This window comes from Schistocerca cancellata, chromosome 4 (genome assembly GCF_023864275.1).
Source record: "Schistocerca cancellata isolate TAMUIC-IGC-003103 chromosome 4, iqSchCanc2.1, whole genome shotgun sequence".
Taxonomy (NCBI): domain Eukaryota; kingdom Metazoa; phylum Arthropoda; class Insecta; order Orthoptera; family Acrididae; genus Schistocerca; species Schistocerca cancellata.
In genome coordinates this window covers 223,881,898-223,897,706 of record NC_064629.1, presented here as the reverse complement: position 1 = coordinate 223,897,706, position 15,809 = coordinate 223,881,898, and the positions used below count along the sequence as shown (strand labels likewise).

Here is a 15,809-nt window from a genome sequence, read left to right as displayed (position 1 = left end):
GTAACTTTAGGAGAATACAGGGGTTTCGCTTCACACCAATATGGCTTTTCGGAACCCCAAAATCTCCAGTTCTGCTTATTCACGTATCCATTCAGGTGGAAGTGTGCTTCATCTGTAAACCAGATGCAGCCAACATCAAATCCTTCACTATCAATCATTGTGAGCATCTGATTAGCAAAGGCAACCCTTTGTTGCACAGCTCGTACGGGTATGGCCTGGTGCGTTTGAATTTTGAATGGAAACATGTCTAAGCTCTTTCTCAGTGTTTTCTGCGTGCTGGAACGCTTCAAACCAGTCTCAGATGCAATTCTACGGACGGATGACATTGGATTTCGCTGAATAATTCCAGAAACTGTGGCGATATTTTCAGGCGTAACTGCGGTTTGCTTGCGGCCAACATGCCCCACTAGATCATCAGTTACGCTGCCTGTTCGTTGAAATTTTGCGAAGAGCGCACGAATGGTTTTCGCACCGGGTCCTTTCGGAACATTAAATCGTGCTTGAAAACTTCGCCTTGTTGCCGTAGGACTCTCTTCTAACCTGTGGTACTCTAGCACCAAAAAAACGCGTTGTTCAATGGAGTACATGGTTTTAATCTCTTCCTTCGGTACGCTAACCTCCTTTCACGTTTCAGTAGTGGAACTGATCGCTCTGGGCTTCGGATCACTATTTATACCAGGCATTACGTATGGCGATTACAGCGACATCTGTTAGCAGCTTTTGTAACTATTACTTCAAACTGTTGTATAAACTTCTTACAGCTTTCACAATAAACATACCGTTTACTGCATTCCTCTATCGATCTTTGTTTTAGAGATATTTAATTTTGAAATCAGGGAGTCCTTTTCTGGACACCCTGTATCAGACCTTCAATATCGTATCATTTCAGATGGTGTAACTAACATTTTAATACGAATGTAGCATCAGGTAAGTCCCGATGCTGAAAGAAACATCGTATCCCGAGAACCACATTGATGTAGGTGTCGACCGCCTTTTTCCAACTCAGCTGCTACTGACTGATTAGCGTGGTATATGAACGGGAAGTTATTCGAGAAAAATAAACACGGCAGCTGGGCAGTGTTTTTCCATCGTCTCGCCACATCGCTTTCGGTGGCGATGTGGAGAAGGCGACGCTATCGTCCCGTGCGTTTTGTTTGTAGCTGAGAGAGGCAGCAGCACGTGGCGTCTAGAGCGCGCGTCACAGGAAGGGGAGGCCAGGAGGTGGAATGGGGGGGGGGGGGACGGGGGGGCTAGGAACGCCGGCTCGTCCCTTCTTACCGCAGCCGCCCACTCAGCCTTGACCAAGGGCCAAAGCGCCGACACCGCAACTATTACGCGCACCCATGTGTCTCTGCCCGCAGCCCGTCTATTTCTGCTCTATCCTCGAGTGGCCCAATACAAATAGCATCGCCAGGTGACACGGCTGAGTGACGAAGCGGTAGCAGGAACTCGTTGCTCGACTGGCGCAGAAGGAATGGCCTAATACGATAACGTTTCGTGAAAGAAGCGGCTGCACGAGGTGTCGCATAAACCACGTCGTACAGAAAGCTCGTCTATCTTCTGAGACGATGTGGAAGGAGTCAAGTATCACACACTAAAGGTCGGCATTTGGGCTGTCGGAGGATAGAGTAGTTCGGGTCTTGAGGAAGACTGGCGCTCCGAGCTTCATTAAGAACTTATTTCTTTGTCTGTATTATTATGGTACCAATTGTTACTTCACCACAGACAGAGCATCGGTGTCGTTTCGACGATGATGATGATGATGATGAAAGTGGACTGCAGTCATGCTGAAGGACACAGTTAGGTATTCTCCTGTGAAGATTTAAGGCGACCACATAACCATTAAGTCATCGTGGTCAAACAAGGTGACTTGAAACTTCCTGGCAGATTAAAACTTTGTGCCCGACCGAGACTCGAACTCGGGACCGATAAAGTTCGAGTCTCGGTCGGGCACACAGTTTTAATCTGCCAGGAAGTTTCATATCAGCGCACACTCCGCTGCAGAGTGAAAATCTCATTCTGGAAGGTGGCTTGAATCTGACTCTTTTTGTATGAGAGAGGAAAGTTGACGAACATGCCATCCTGCTGTTTCCATTGACGAGCGATTTTTGTATCGGTTAGTACTTAACCACCACTAAAAACGATTTGGAACGAAAGTGTCCCAAGCACTGTATCAACAGGTGCCTGCGTAATGCGCGCAGTAAGATTTAACAGCGTTACCATACGCTCAGTCCCCTACGCAAGCGCTAGGAAGGTTAATAAATGAGCCTAACTTGATGGGTGTTTACTCAGCCCGCGACAGCCTCTGCGGCCCATTGGCCTGGTAATGTCATGACCCAAGATGAGAATTCCGGTGGCCACTTTAAAATTTTTCTGCGGTGGTTTACTCAGCCTCGGGGGACCAAATGAGAAGCTGCCTGAATAATTACGCGGCGAAAATTACACGGTCACCGAAGCGGCGTCGTATCTCCGGCTTGTAACCGGCCACGAACTACATGCCAAATATTATTCAATGCATTAGAGTACAAAATTTTGGAAAGTTTGTCGTATCGTCTCAGACACTTAAAATATTTGCACACGATCTTTTGCGAATATCTCGACGGATGAGGCTCGGGTCTAGATTTCTACTTTAACCCGTATATCGACACGTCAAAAGTAAAGTAACTGCGATCCTGATGATAGTGTCGGTAATACAGTGCTTCATCGGGTAAGGTCTCATAGGCGAAATTTGTCGCCGATAGTTCATTATCCGACGGCAGCAGTGCTGAGAAAATGAAGATTTAGTACGTTCTAAACATAATGGCAACGAAACACTACCACAGCATCTCACGACTGCGTGTGAGAGTTAAGTAATTTGACGGTATTTTACAGGATAGAGAGACGGAGTTTGAGGAGATCGGAGACTGTTCACTAAGCTGCGAATGCCTACAAAGGAAAGTGGCAGCTACGAGACTGGACCGCTAACGTGGAAGGAAGACGAGAGTAAGGCAGGACGCGATGCTCTCGAGTGTAACGGCGACTTACATATCGCGCGGAGAGCGCTGCTGCCAGAACTTGTCCCAGAAAGAGGAGCGGTGCTTGATGCGCAACGCAGAGGTGCTGAGGGTGCGAGGCAGGGAGAGCTCGGGCTGCTGCGAGCCGTGGGGCGCCACCTCCGACTGCGAGGAGAGCCCGGACAGCAGCGACGGAGAGCTGGACAGCGTGCCGAGCCCCAGCGGCAGCCCCAGCGGGCTGCCGCACCCAGCAGACCGTTGCCCCGCCAGCGCGACTGCCACTGCGGCCGCGTCGCCGCTCCACCGCCAGCGCGCTCACGCCGCGCGCTCTGCGCATGCGCGCCCCGCGTGGGAGCCACCGGCGTACGCACCTTCACAATTACGCCTCTCTCTCTCTCTCTCTCTCTCTCTCTCTCTCTCACACACACACACACACACACACACCACGCCGCGATTTGTCGACTCTCCAATTAAAAAAAGTGCAAAGGCGACGATGGTGGGAAGGGACGTAAGGACGAAAAGTTTAGGACGAGGTGGGAGAGTTGGAGGAGGGCGAGGAGCAGCGCGACTGCTTTCCACACCTGTCCGACATACCCCTATCGACGTCGCTGACGCCACCGCCTTCAGACCGAGAACCTCGTGACAAACTTCTAAATGATTGTCGACGTTACCGCCACTGTTACCCTACTACATTCCATCCGACTTCTCCTTGAAATTTATAGAACACTTACGGGACGGGAGTACTGTGGCACCAGCGGAAGAGATAACCTGGCGGAAAGGGAAAAGGAAGGGAAAGAAGCTTAGCATTTTACGTCCCACCGCCGAATAAAGTCATCAGAGACGCGCACCAGCTCCAATTGTGGAAGGAAATTGGCCACGTCCTTGTCTACATCTACATCTACATTTATACTCCGCAAGCCACCCAACGGTGTGTGGCGGAGGACACTTTACGTGCCACTGTCATTACCTCCCTTTCCTGTTCCAGTCGCGTATGGTTCGGGGGAAGAATAACTGCCGGAAAGCCTCCGTGCGCGCTCGAATCTCTCTAATTTTACATTCGTGATCTCCTCGGGAGGTGTAAGTAGGGGGAAGCATTATATTCGATACCTCATCCAGAAACGCACCCTCTCGAAACCTGGACAGCAAGCTACACCGCGATGCAGAGCGCCTCTCTTGCAGAGTCTGTCACTCGAGTTTGTTAAACATCTCCGTAACGCTATCACGCAAACCAAATAAACCTGTGACGAAACGCGCCGCTCTTCTTTGGATCTTCTCTATCTCCTCTGTCAACCCGACCTGGTACGGATCCCACACTGTTGAGCAATACTCAAGTATAGGTCGAATGAGTGTTTTGTAAGCCACCTCCTTTGTTGATGGACTACATTTTCTAAGGACTCTCCCAATGAATCTCAACCTGGTACCCGCCTTACCAACAATTAATTTTATATGATCATTCCACTTCAGCCGGCCGAAGTGGCCATGCAGTTCTAGGCGCTACAGTCTGGAGCCGAGCGCTACGGTCGCCGGTTCGAATCCTGCCTCGGGCATGGATTTGTGTGATGTCCTTAGGTTAGTTAGGTTTAATTAGTTCTAAGTTCTAGGCGACTGATGACCTCCGAAGTTAAGTCGCATAGTGCTCAGAGCCATTCCACTTCAAATCGTTCCGCACGTATACTCCTAGATATTTTACAGAAGTAACTGCTACCAGTGTTTGTTCCGCTATCATATATTCATACAATAAAGGATCCTTCTGTCTATGATTTCGCAATACATTACATTTGTCAATGTTAAGGGTCAGTTGCCACTCCCTGCACCAAGTGCCAGTCCGCTGCAAATCTTCCTGAATTTCGCTACAATTTTCTAATGCTGCAACTTCTCTGTATACTACAGCATCATCAGCGAAAAGCCGCATGGAACTTCCGACACTATCTACTAGGTCATTTATATACACTGTGAAAAGTAATGGACCCATAACACTCCCCTGTGGCACGCCAGAGGTTACTTTAACGTCTGTCGACGTCTCTCCATTGAGAACAAGATGCTGTGTTCTGTTTGCTAAAAACTCTTCAATCCAGCCACACAGCTGGTCAGATATTCCGTAGGGTCTTACTTTGTTTATCAGGCGACAGTGCGGAACTGTATCGAACGCCTTCCGGAAGTCAAGGAACCAGGTTTTGTTGCATGTGAGATCAACTTTTACTTCACTAGTTTTCATGACTGCAAGTAAGTTTTTACGAGGGGCGTTCATTATGTAATGCAACAGAGTTCTCGGCTAGTATCGGTTGAAAAAATGCGATTTTGCAGTGGAACATCTTGGAAAATTCCCGCTTCAGCCCCTATACTTTCATGAAATTTCGATGGGTGGCGGCGCTCTACGTAGCCTTCGAAATGGCGCCTGTAACCGACATACATTCCAAGCAGAGTCCTGTCATCGAGTTTCTTTTGGCGGAAAGCGGACCTTTAAGATATTCAGAGGCGTTTTGCTGAATGTCTACAGGGACCTGACCACGAACAAAGGCACGGTGAGTCGTTGGGCAAGGCGTCCGTCAACACCGCAACAAGGCCGCCCAAACGTGTCCGCCGCTTGCCCGCACACAGCTGTGACTCTTGCAATACTGGAACGTAAGGACACTCTCACTCGAGGTGATCGACGGATCACAATCATATATCTCGCTGCTCAACTGGACGTCTCTGTTGGTAATGCTGACACACTCGTCAATCGGGTACTCAAAGATGTCTGCCCACTGGATTCAAAAATGGTTCAAATGGCTCTGAGAACTATGGGACTTAACTTCTGAGGTCATCAGTCCCCTAAAACTTAGAACTACTTAAACCTAACTAACCTAAGGACATCACACACACCCATGCTCGAGGAAGGATGCGAATCTGCGACCGTAGCGGTCGCTCGGTTCCAGACTGTAGCGCCTAGAACCCCACTGGATTCCTCGCCCTCTAACAGAAGACCTCAAAGAGCAACGAAGGATCATCTGCGCGGAACTGCTTCCGCGTCACGCAGCTGTTGTTGCAATTTTTTGTCGAGCATCGTCATAGCCGGTGAAACCTGGGTTCATAATTTCTTACCGGAAACAAAATGGCAATCCATGCAGTAGCGCCTCTTCCCGGAATAAAAAGTTCGAAGCCGCACCCTCAGGAGGTAAAGTCATGTCGACTATCCGCTGGATCTCTGAAGGGCTATTCTGTTTGATGTCCTCCCACATGGCGCAACGATCAGCTGTGAAGTGTACTGCGCTACCCGCAGGAAACTGAAGAAACGACTTCAGCATGTTCGTCGCAACTAAAATTAAACTGTACCTCTTCTCCTCCGTGACAACGCAAGGCATCGCACAAATCTGCGCACCCTGGAGCAGCTCACAAAACGTCAATGGACCGTTCCTCCTCATCCAAACTGCAGCCTAGATCTCTCACCTTCCGAGTTCCATCTGTGTGTCCCAACTAAGAATGCACTCCGTGGGAAGCAGAACGTATATAATGGGGAGGTTACTGATGCAGCAAGACGTTGGCTCCGACGTTGACCAGTAGAGTGGTACCTTGCGGGCATAAAAGCACTCCCAGTAAGGTGGCCTAAGGCCGTTGCACTGAACGGAGATTATGTTGAAAAATAGGGTTTTGCAGCAAAAACAGTCGGGCATAATATGGTGTATTGGAATCCTGAATAAGGTCAACCTTATTCCAGAAAAAAATTTGTTGCATTATTTATTGAATGTCCCTCGTAGCTGTGATGTCCATTATTGCTGAATATTCCAAGTTCAGCCCGGATCCACAGCATTATGAAGTATTTTGTGAATTTATTAGATAACCGTCGTCCGCTACCATTTCGTTCCATGCCGTGTCATTGTGCGAAAGAGGGTCAAGTATGTGCAAGATCATCCCAGGAACACGTTTCGAATTATTATCACTGGAATATAATATCAATAGACCATGATAGCAATGACACATTGCGTTTCAAACCGGACGCTCTCCACACAGTCATGACAGTTATCCTGAAACATGACAATAAATAAAGTAGAGCTGAATATTAAAGGCTGATCTACGGAATGTCTGGGTTCAAACGTGCACAGGTATTTAAATTTTTTATAATATTAGAGAACCTGCCTTTGCTTTTATGTGAATAACGAAATCACAGATCCGTGACAAATTCTCTCATGTGCGTTACATTCCGTCGCACTCACAATCGTGCAGTAGGAAACGGAACTAGAGCCCAAGAAGAGACAATAACCAAGATTGCCATGTTTGGCGAGCTCACTGGAGGTAGCCACCGTAGAGAACGCAACATTACAGTTTCATGCCTTTTTTCACCTTTCCTTACGTGGTTCTACGAACGATTGTTTGCAAAACTGAGTCTCACAGTGATTTGTAAGAGAATGACTCAGAAGGTTTCTTTCTCTCAACGAACAGTGCAACTTCTCTTAGAGTCTCCCAGGATTCTTTTAATCTTTCACAATTCCTTGATTTTCCAGGTTTTCGAGGGAAGTCGGCATCCAGCAAAGCAACCTTCTCGCCAATTGCCTTAAGTGATTTAGATAAACCATGGAAAACCTAGACCTGGATGGTGGACAGGATTTGGGAGCCCGTTCCTTCCGGATATTCCCCTCACTTAGTAATGTCCTCATACCCATTGATGTTATCTACTTCTAGGTACACACGCACCCAGTGTTACGACGTGACTGCATAACGAAGAAGCACAGCACTTCTACATCTACATGGATACTCTTCAAATCACATTTAAGCGCCTGGCAGAGGGTTCATCGAACCACCTTCACAATTCTTTATTAGTCCAATGTCGTATAGTGTGCGGGAAGAATGAACACCTATATCTTTCCGTACGAGCTCTAATTTCCCTTATTTTATCTTGGTGATCGTTCCTCCCTAAGTAAGTCGGTGTCAACAAAATATTTCCGCATTCGGAGGAGGAAGTCGGTGATTGGAATTTCGTGAGAAGCTTCCCCCGCAACGAAAAACGCCTTTCTTTTAATGATGTCCATCCCAAATCCTGTATCATTTCTGTAACACTCTCTCCCATATTTCGCGATAATACAAAACGTGCTGCCTTTCTTTGAACTTTTTCGATGTACTCCGTCAGTCCTATCTGGTAAGGATCCCACACCGCGCAACAGTATTCTAAAAGAGGACGGACAAACGTAGTGTAGGCAGTCTCCTTAGTAGGTCTGTTACATTTTCTAAGTGTCCTGCCAATGAAACGCAGTCTTTGGTTAGCCTTCCCCACAACATTTTCTATGTGTTCCTTCCAATTTAAATTGTTCGTAATTGTAATTCCTAGGTATTTAGTTGAATTTACAGCTTTTAGATTAGACTGATTTATCGTGTAACCGAAGTTTAGCGCGTTCTTTTTAGCACTCATGTGGATGACCTCACACTTTTCATTATTTAAGGTCAACAGCCACTTTTCGCACCATTCCGATATTTCTTCTAAATCGTTTTGCAGTTTGTTTTGATCTTCTGATGACTTTATTAGTCGATAAAGGACAGCGTCATCTGCAAACAACCGAAGACGGCTGCTCAGATTGTCTCCCAAACCGTTTATATAGATAAGGAACAGCAAAGGGCCTATAACACTACCTTGGGGAATGCCAGAAATCACTTCTGTTTTACTCGATGACTTTCTGTCAATTACAACGAACTGTGACCTCTCCGACTTGAGACCTAACGGAAGTAATGGAGGTTAATAATCATCATCGACAAGTAGACACTTATGCCATCAGAGAAACTATTACAGTGGAAATATCGTTGTTGGGTGGCACGACCAACATCATCATCATCATCATCTTCTCATTGTACCACGCTTGAAAGGGAGAAGTGACAGTGGGACACACAGTACCCTCCACCACTCACCATAAAATGGCTTGTGGAATGTAGGTGTATATTTCTAAGAGCAATAAACAGTAGCAATAGACACGAAAAATATGGTCTTATTTCTCAATCAGAATGGTATGAAAACGAACTAACCACTGTTTCAATTCCTAACCGCAACTGCAAATTTTTCAAGCTGATCTCAGAAACAGCAGTCTCTTATACCGTACCAGATATTGTAGTTTATGTTAGTTGGAGTGCCAAATTAGTGTCCACTGTGATAAAAAGAATTGCCAAGAACCCCTATAGTTTTTCTATTGGTACGGAACTGGTTTTACTATTTCGGAAGAGCGACATGAGCCGGCCGCGGTGGTCTAGCGGTTCACGCGCTCTGTCCGGAACCGCGTCACTGCTACGGTCGCAGGTTCGAATCCTGCCTCGGGCATGGATGTGTGTGATGTCCTTAGGTTAGTTAGGTTTCAGTAGTTCTAAGTTCTAGGGGACTGATGACCACAGATGTTAAGACCCATAGTGCTCAGAACCATTTGAACCATTTTGAAGAGCGACATGCTTCCACTGAAACCAATCTTTCAACATGATCGGCTTGATAACGACGTCGTTGTTTGAATTTTGTAATTTCATCATGCAGAATAATCAGTTTTGGTTGAAATGGATCTATGTAAGCGTTTGAAGCCATCCTAGTGTGGACACACGACGGGACTGAGTCATCTTGCACGCCGAACGTTGCCCTCGTTCCATTCCAGCTTTGTCTTCCGTACGACCAAACATGTCAGTAACACTGAAATTCATTTGGTCCGTCATCCATTTACAAAGGTTTGTTCAACTGGTTAACTAGCTAAGTCTACAAGCAAACAGAGCTATCAAGGAGGGACGTGTTTGTCCACACGACAAAGGTCAATTGAGACAAAACCTCCAATTAGTAACGCAGCGTCCGTCGATGGGAGATTAAAAAGACAACGGGACATTCATTCAGTACATTTTTAAGCACGAGCGGAAGAAATGAGTTTGTCACCTCTTAACGTTTCTTCCTGAGACATCCTGCAGAGAGACCCCATTCCGCTGTGAAAAATCATGAAAAATATTAATGGAGTGATAAATCAGGACAAGCCAGGTTGCAGTCCGATACTGAGGTGTGGATCTGGAGAAAAAGTGACGAACGGATTCTTTACCGTGCAGTAGTGGCATGAAATTTGACGTGTATGACGACGTTACTTGTAGAAAGGCTTGGGCGTTTCTAATCAAACATAGCCGCAACAGTGTACTGCAAGCAAATCCTTAAAAACTTGCTGTCTGACACCCTTTACCATTTGGCATCAACGTAACGTTACAGCTATGTGTGTTGAGTCTAAAAGGGAGTGATTTCGACATACAAAAGGGCCATTGGACACAAATAACAGTACCGTTTCAATTCTCTACGAAAATAACCTTTGACTGTTCTGGTTGGCTCTGAGCACTATGGGACTCAACTGCTGTGGTCATAAGTCCCCGAGAACTTAGAACTACTTAAACCCAACTAACCTAAGGACATCACACACATCCATGCCCGAGGCAGGATTCGAACCTGCGACCGTAGCGGTCGTGCGGTTCCATACTGTAGCGCCTTTAACCGCTCGGCCACTCCGGCCGGCTGACTGTTCCGGAAAAATTTCGTCGTATCGTCCTAAGCATCACTAAAGGAATCACGGCTGTAAAAGTGAGTGTCTCCCTCAGATTACACAACACTACCGTACAATGAACCCGTCTGAGCACCTTTGTCAAAACCGCCGATGGACGTTAGTATTTTTGATTATTCAGTGTATACCTCGTCCTGGGTTCTATGCCTTCCGTTCAGTCTGTGTACTAGCTTGGGCACCAGTTATATAAAGAAAAAAGTGAAGAATGACTAGAAAACCCCTCTGCAGATTCAGAGTAGCTGTTCGTTCTAGAAAATTACGGCGTTGAACGGATCTAGGTGGATGAATAGAACTCATCAAATACTGACAAGAGACCCCCTTCACAGCGGTTTCACTTGAACAGACTGAATTGATTGACGTACTGAATCGCATCCCTAGTGCTCGTAGCAAGTGCCAGTGCGTAAAATAAATGGATGAACCGAAGAGTCCACCGATTGTGCTGGAACAGAGACCGTCCTAAGTTTGCTGTGGAACTGAGCTCTTTTCACAAAAATTTCACGAACAATGCTGACCGAGTCGTAGCTGCCGACTCAATAACCGGAATTACAATATGTATTTTGTTTTCATAGTGATTCATTCAGAAGTTTATTTGCTCAGATGCAAATGAACAACTTTAGTAATCAATTATACTATGTGAAATAATGTACAAATAGGTTGCAATAAGACTAATAGTTGTAACTACACCGTAAGCACATATTCCTGATCTATGAAATTTTTAGCGACTGATTCCTGCTCTTCCCAACTTCAGTGCAGCATGGAAATCACTGCTGCATCTCGGTCGAACTACTAAAGAAATCATGATAAGTGACACGATGCCACAGCGCAACATTTTACGTTGCGATATGACTGTCACCACATATTCCGTGTTAAACTCAGTCCACAGACCTTGCCGGATCCATCGGTACCGACGACCGCCATGCCACCCTCTGCCAATAGCGTCATTGGGCGCGTTAGGGAGTGGCGTGGGTTCAACACACCGCTCTCCCAGCCGTTGTCAGTTTTCGTGACCTGGAACCACTACAGCTTTATCGAGCAGCTCCTCAGTTCGTCTCTCACAAGTCTGCGTACAACCCGTTTCAGTCCTCCCATTAAGGAAAAATCCCTGGCAGTATCTGGAATCGAACCCGCATGACAGTGAGCAGCTCTGACCACTCGGATACGGAGTAGGACGTTTCCATGCTAAGCACGCTATTTTTTTACATGCGACTGATGTGAGATGGAGTCAGATCACGACTTTCGAAGAGTAAGAGGTAAGTGACACAAACAACTGTTCATTTACCCCGTCAGCAACTAAATGAGGAATGAAACAGTTTACGCGCACCGAACAAGCGAGGTCACATTACAGAAATTATTCACGAATTATGTAGACTTATTTACTTATATCAAACAAGTCTCGGGTGGTATCTTGGATTTGATATTTCACAGTTTAATCAGTTAATACAAGCAGCTACCAGTAGTGTTCGTAACTTGTAGAACTGACTCGGCAACCAACGCGCAATGAAATATACCGTACACTGAAGAACCAAAGAAACTGGCCCACCTGCCTCATGTTTAGGGCCCCCGCGAGCAAGCAGAAATGCCGCAACACAACGTGGCATGGACTCCACTAATGTCTGAAGTACTGCTTGAGGGAAATGACACAATGAGTCCTGAGGGCTGTCCATAAACCGATAATAATGGTGATGTCTTCTGAACAGCACATTGCAAGGCATCCCAGATATGCTCAATAATGTTCGTGTTGGGGAGTTTGGTAGCCAGCGGAAGTGTTTAAACTCAGAAGAGTGTTCCTGGAACCACTCTGTAGCAGTTATGGACGTGTGGGGTGCCGCATTTTCCCTCTGGAATTGCCCAAGTGTGTCGGAATGCACAATGTACATGAATGGATGCTGGTGATCAGACAGAATGCTTACGTACGTGTCACCTGTCAGAGTCGTGTCTCGACTTATCAGGGGTCCCATATCACTCCAACTGCACACGCCCCACACCATTACAGAGCCTCCACCAGCTTGAACAGTCCCCTGGTGGCATGCAAGGTCCATGGATTCATGAGACTGTCTCCATACCCGTACACGTCCATCCGCTCGACACAATTTGAAACGAGACTCGTCCGACCAAGCAACATGTTTGCTGACAACAACAAAAAGAAATGGTTCAAATGGCTCTGAGTACTATGGGAATAACGTCTGAGGTCATCAGTCCCCTAGAACTCAGAACTACTTAAACCTAACTAACCTAAGGACATCACACACATCCTTACCCGAGGCAGGATTCGAACCTGCGACCGTAGCGGTCGCGCGGTTCCAGACTGAAGCGCCTAGAACCGCTCGACCACTGTCATCAACAAACCAATGTCAGTGTTGACGGGCCTAGGCGAGGCGTAAAGCTTTGTGTCGTGCAGTCATCAAGGGTATACGAGCGGCCCTTCGGCTCCTAAAGCCCATACTGATGATGTTTCGTTGAATGGTTGGGACGCTGACACTTGTTGATGGCCCGCATTGAAGTCTGCAGCAATTTCCGGAAGGGTTGCACTTCTGTCACGTTGAACGATTATCTTCAGTCATCGTTGGTGCCATTCTTGCAGGATCTTTTTCCGGTCGCCGCGGTGCCAGAGATTTGATGTTTCACCGGATTCCTGATATTCACGGTACACTCCTGAAATGGTCGTACGGGAAAGTCCCCTCTTCATCGCTACCTCGGAGATGCTGTGTCCCATCGCTCGTGCGCCGACTATAACACCACGTTCAAACACCCTTAAATCTTGATAACCTGCCCTTGTAGCAGCAGTAACCGATCTGGCAACTGCGCCAGACAGTTGGTGTCTTATACAGGAGTTGCCGACCACAGCGCCGTATTCTGCCTGTTTATATACAGGGTGTTACAAAAAGGTACGGCCAAACTTTCAGGACATTCCTCACACACAAAGAAAGAAAATATGTTATGTGGACATGTATCCGGAAACGCTTACTTTACATGTTAGAGCTCATTTTATTACTTCTCTTCAAATCACATTAATCATGGAATGGAAACACAAAGCAGCAGAACGTACCAGTGTGACTTCAAACACTTTGTTACAGGAAATGTTCAAAAAATCCTCCGTTAGCGAGGATACATGCATCCACCCTCCGTCGCATGGAATCCCTGTTGCGCTGATGCAGCCCTGGAGAATGGCGTATTGTATCACAGCCGTCCACAATACGAGCACGAAGAGTCTCTACATTTGGTACCGGGGTTGCGTAGACAAGAGCTTTCAAATGCCCCCACAAATGAAACTCAAGAGGGCTGAGGTCAGGAGAGCGTGGAGGCCATGGAATTGGTCCGCCTCTACCAATCCATCGGTCACCGAATCTGTTGTTGAGAAGCGTACGAACACTTCGGCTGAAATGTGCAGGAGCTCCATCGTGCATGAACCACATGTTGTGTCGTACTTGTAAAGGCACATGTTCTAGTAGCACAGGTAGAGTATCATGTATTAAATCATGATAAATTGCTCCATTGAGCGTAGGTGGAAGAACATGGGGCCCAATCAAGACATCACCAACAATGCCTGCCCAAACGTTCACAGAAAACCTGTGTTGATGACGTGATTGCACAATTGCGTGCGGATTCTCGTCAGCTCACACATGTTGATTGTGAAAATTTACAATTTGCTCACGTTGGAATGAAGCCTCATCCGTAAAGAGAACATTTGCACTGAAATGAGGATTGACACATTGTTGGATGAACCATTCGCACAAGTGTACCCGTGGAGGCCAATCAGCTGCTGATAGTGCCTGCACACGCTGTACATGGTACGGAAACAACTGGTTCTCCCGTAGCACTCTCCATACAGTGACGTGGTCAACGATACCTTGTACAGCAGCAACTTTACTGACGCTGACATCAGGGTTATCGTCAACTGCGCGAAGAATCGCCTCGTCCATTGTATGTGTCCTCGTCGTTCTAGGTCTTCCCCAATCGCGAGTCATAGGCTGGAATGTTCCGTGCTCCCTAAGACACCGATCAATTGCTTCGAACGTCTTCCTGTCGGGGCACCTTCGTTCTGGAAATCTGTCTCGATACAAACGTACCGCGCCACGGCTATTGCCCCGTACTAAACCATACATAAAAATGGGCATCTGCCAACTACGCATTTGTAAACATTGCACTGACTGCAAAACCACGTTCGTGATGAACACTAACCTGTTGATGCTACGTACTGATGTGCTTGATGCTAGTACTGTAGAGCAACGAGTCGCATGTCAACACAAGCACCGAAGTCAACATTATCTTCCTTCAATTGGGCCAACTGGTGGTGAATCGAGGAAGTACATTACATACTGACGAAACTAAAATGAGCTCTAACATGGAAATTAAGCGTTTCCGGACATGTCCACATAACATCTTTTCTTTATTTGTGTGTGGGGAATGTTTCCTGAACGCTGGACCCGCAAGGTTCAAATATCCATTCGGCCATTCTGATTTAGGCTTTTCATGGTTTCCCTAAAAGATTTCAAATGGTTTCCGGATAGGTTCCTTTGCACACAAGACCGTCCATCCGTGGTGCAACCTGAGATCTCTAATGTTCCCGTCATCGACGGGTTGCAAGGGTCTAATCTTCCATGGATCCTTTAGTACAGCGCTCCAGTACTATGACATTTGACACGGACAAAGCCTGTTTGAATCCTTGAGTAGGAAGAAATTTTTATAATCATCACCTTTCACAATAATAATAATAACGCTCCGGAAAATTTAATGGCATAAATTTCGTTAACAATGGCCTATGTAGTAGTTTCTTAGATTAAATGCGATCCTTCCATGCAGTAAAGTCCCAGGATACTAGACACTAGTGAACGCACATTGTAACTGTAATTTTCGTGGCATCCGTAATTATTTAATCCTAGTTATTTGAGGCGTTTTGGTACCACACTGGAATCCTGAGAAGCGCTTACCAATTTATGCATTACACCGAATGTTGTAAGAACATTACTTTTAAACCTGAAAAGGAAGAGAATGCCTAGGCAATATACAATACACCGAAATAAACTCGTACAGATAATTAAGGTTAGGAAAGTGTTGCCGAAGTGTGTGCGGAGTCAATTTATTTGGTCCGTAATATATCACTAACCTACTCCATAACAAAGACGGTTACATACACTCTAGAGTGACAGCTGCAAAATCTAAGGTAGTAGGTTTGAGTCGTTGCGAAGGAAAACGTTTCATCGGATGGACGTGGACAACGCTGGTGGAGGACGGAATAAATGAGTGAGTGAGTGGAGATGGTGTGAAGTTTCTTTTCACCAGACTTTGCGACAGT

At 46.4% G+C, this 15,809-nt stretch overlaps 1 protein-coding gene across 2 annotated transcripts in view; it reads right to left on the bottom strand.

The window, feature by feature from the left end:
* LOC126185109 (cAMP-specific 3',5'-cyclic phosphodiesterase-like) overlaps positions 1-15,809 on the bottom strand; it is a 954,034-nt gene that overhangs the window by 587,023 nt on the left and 351,202 nt on the right. Inside the window, exon 1 of one of the 2 annotated variants that reach the window (XM_049927918.1) lies at positions 3,025-3,152. The exons of the other annotated variant lie outside the window; for it this stretch is intronic. The gene's annotated coding sequence lies outside the window, so the exon portion shown is untranslated. Of the gene's footprint in view, positions 1-3,024; positions 3,153-15,809 lie in introns of those variants that run through there. 2 annotated transcript variants of the gene reach the window in all.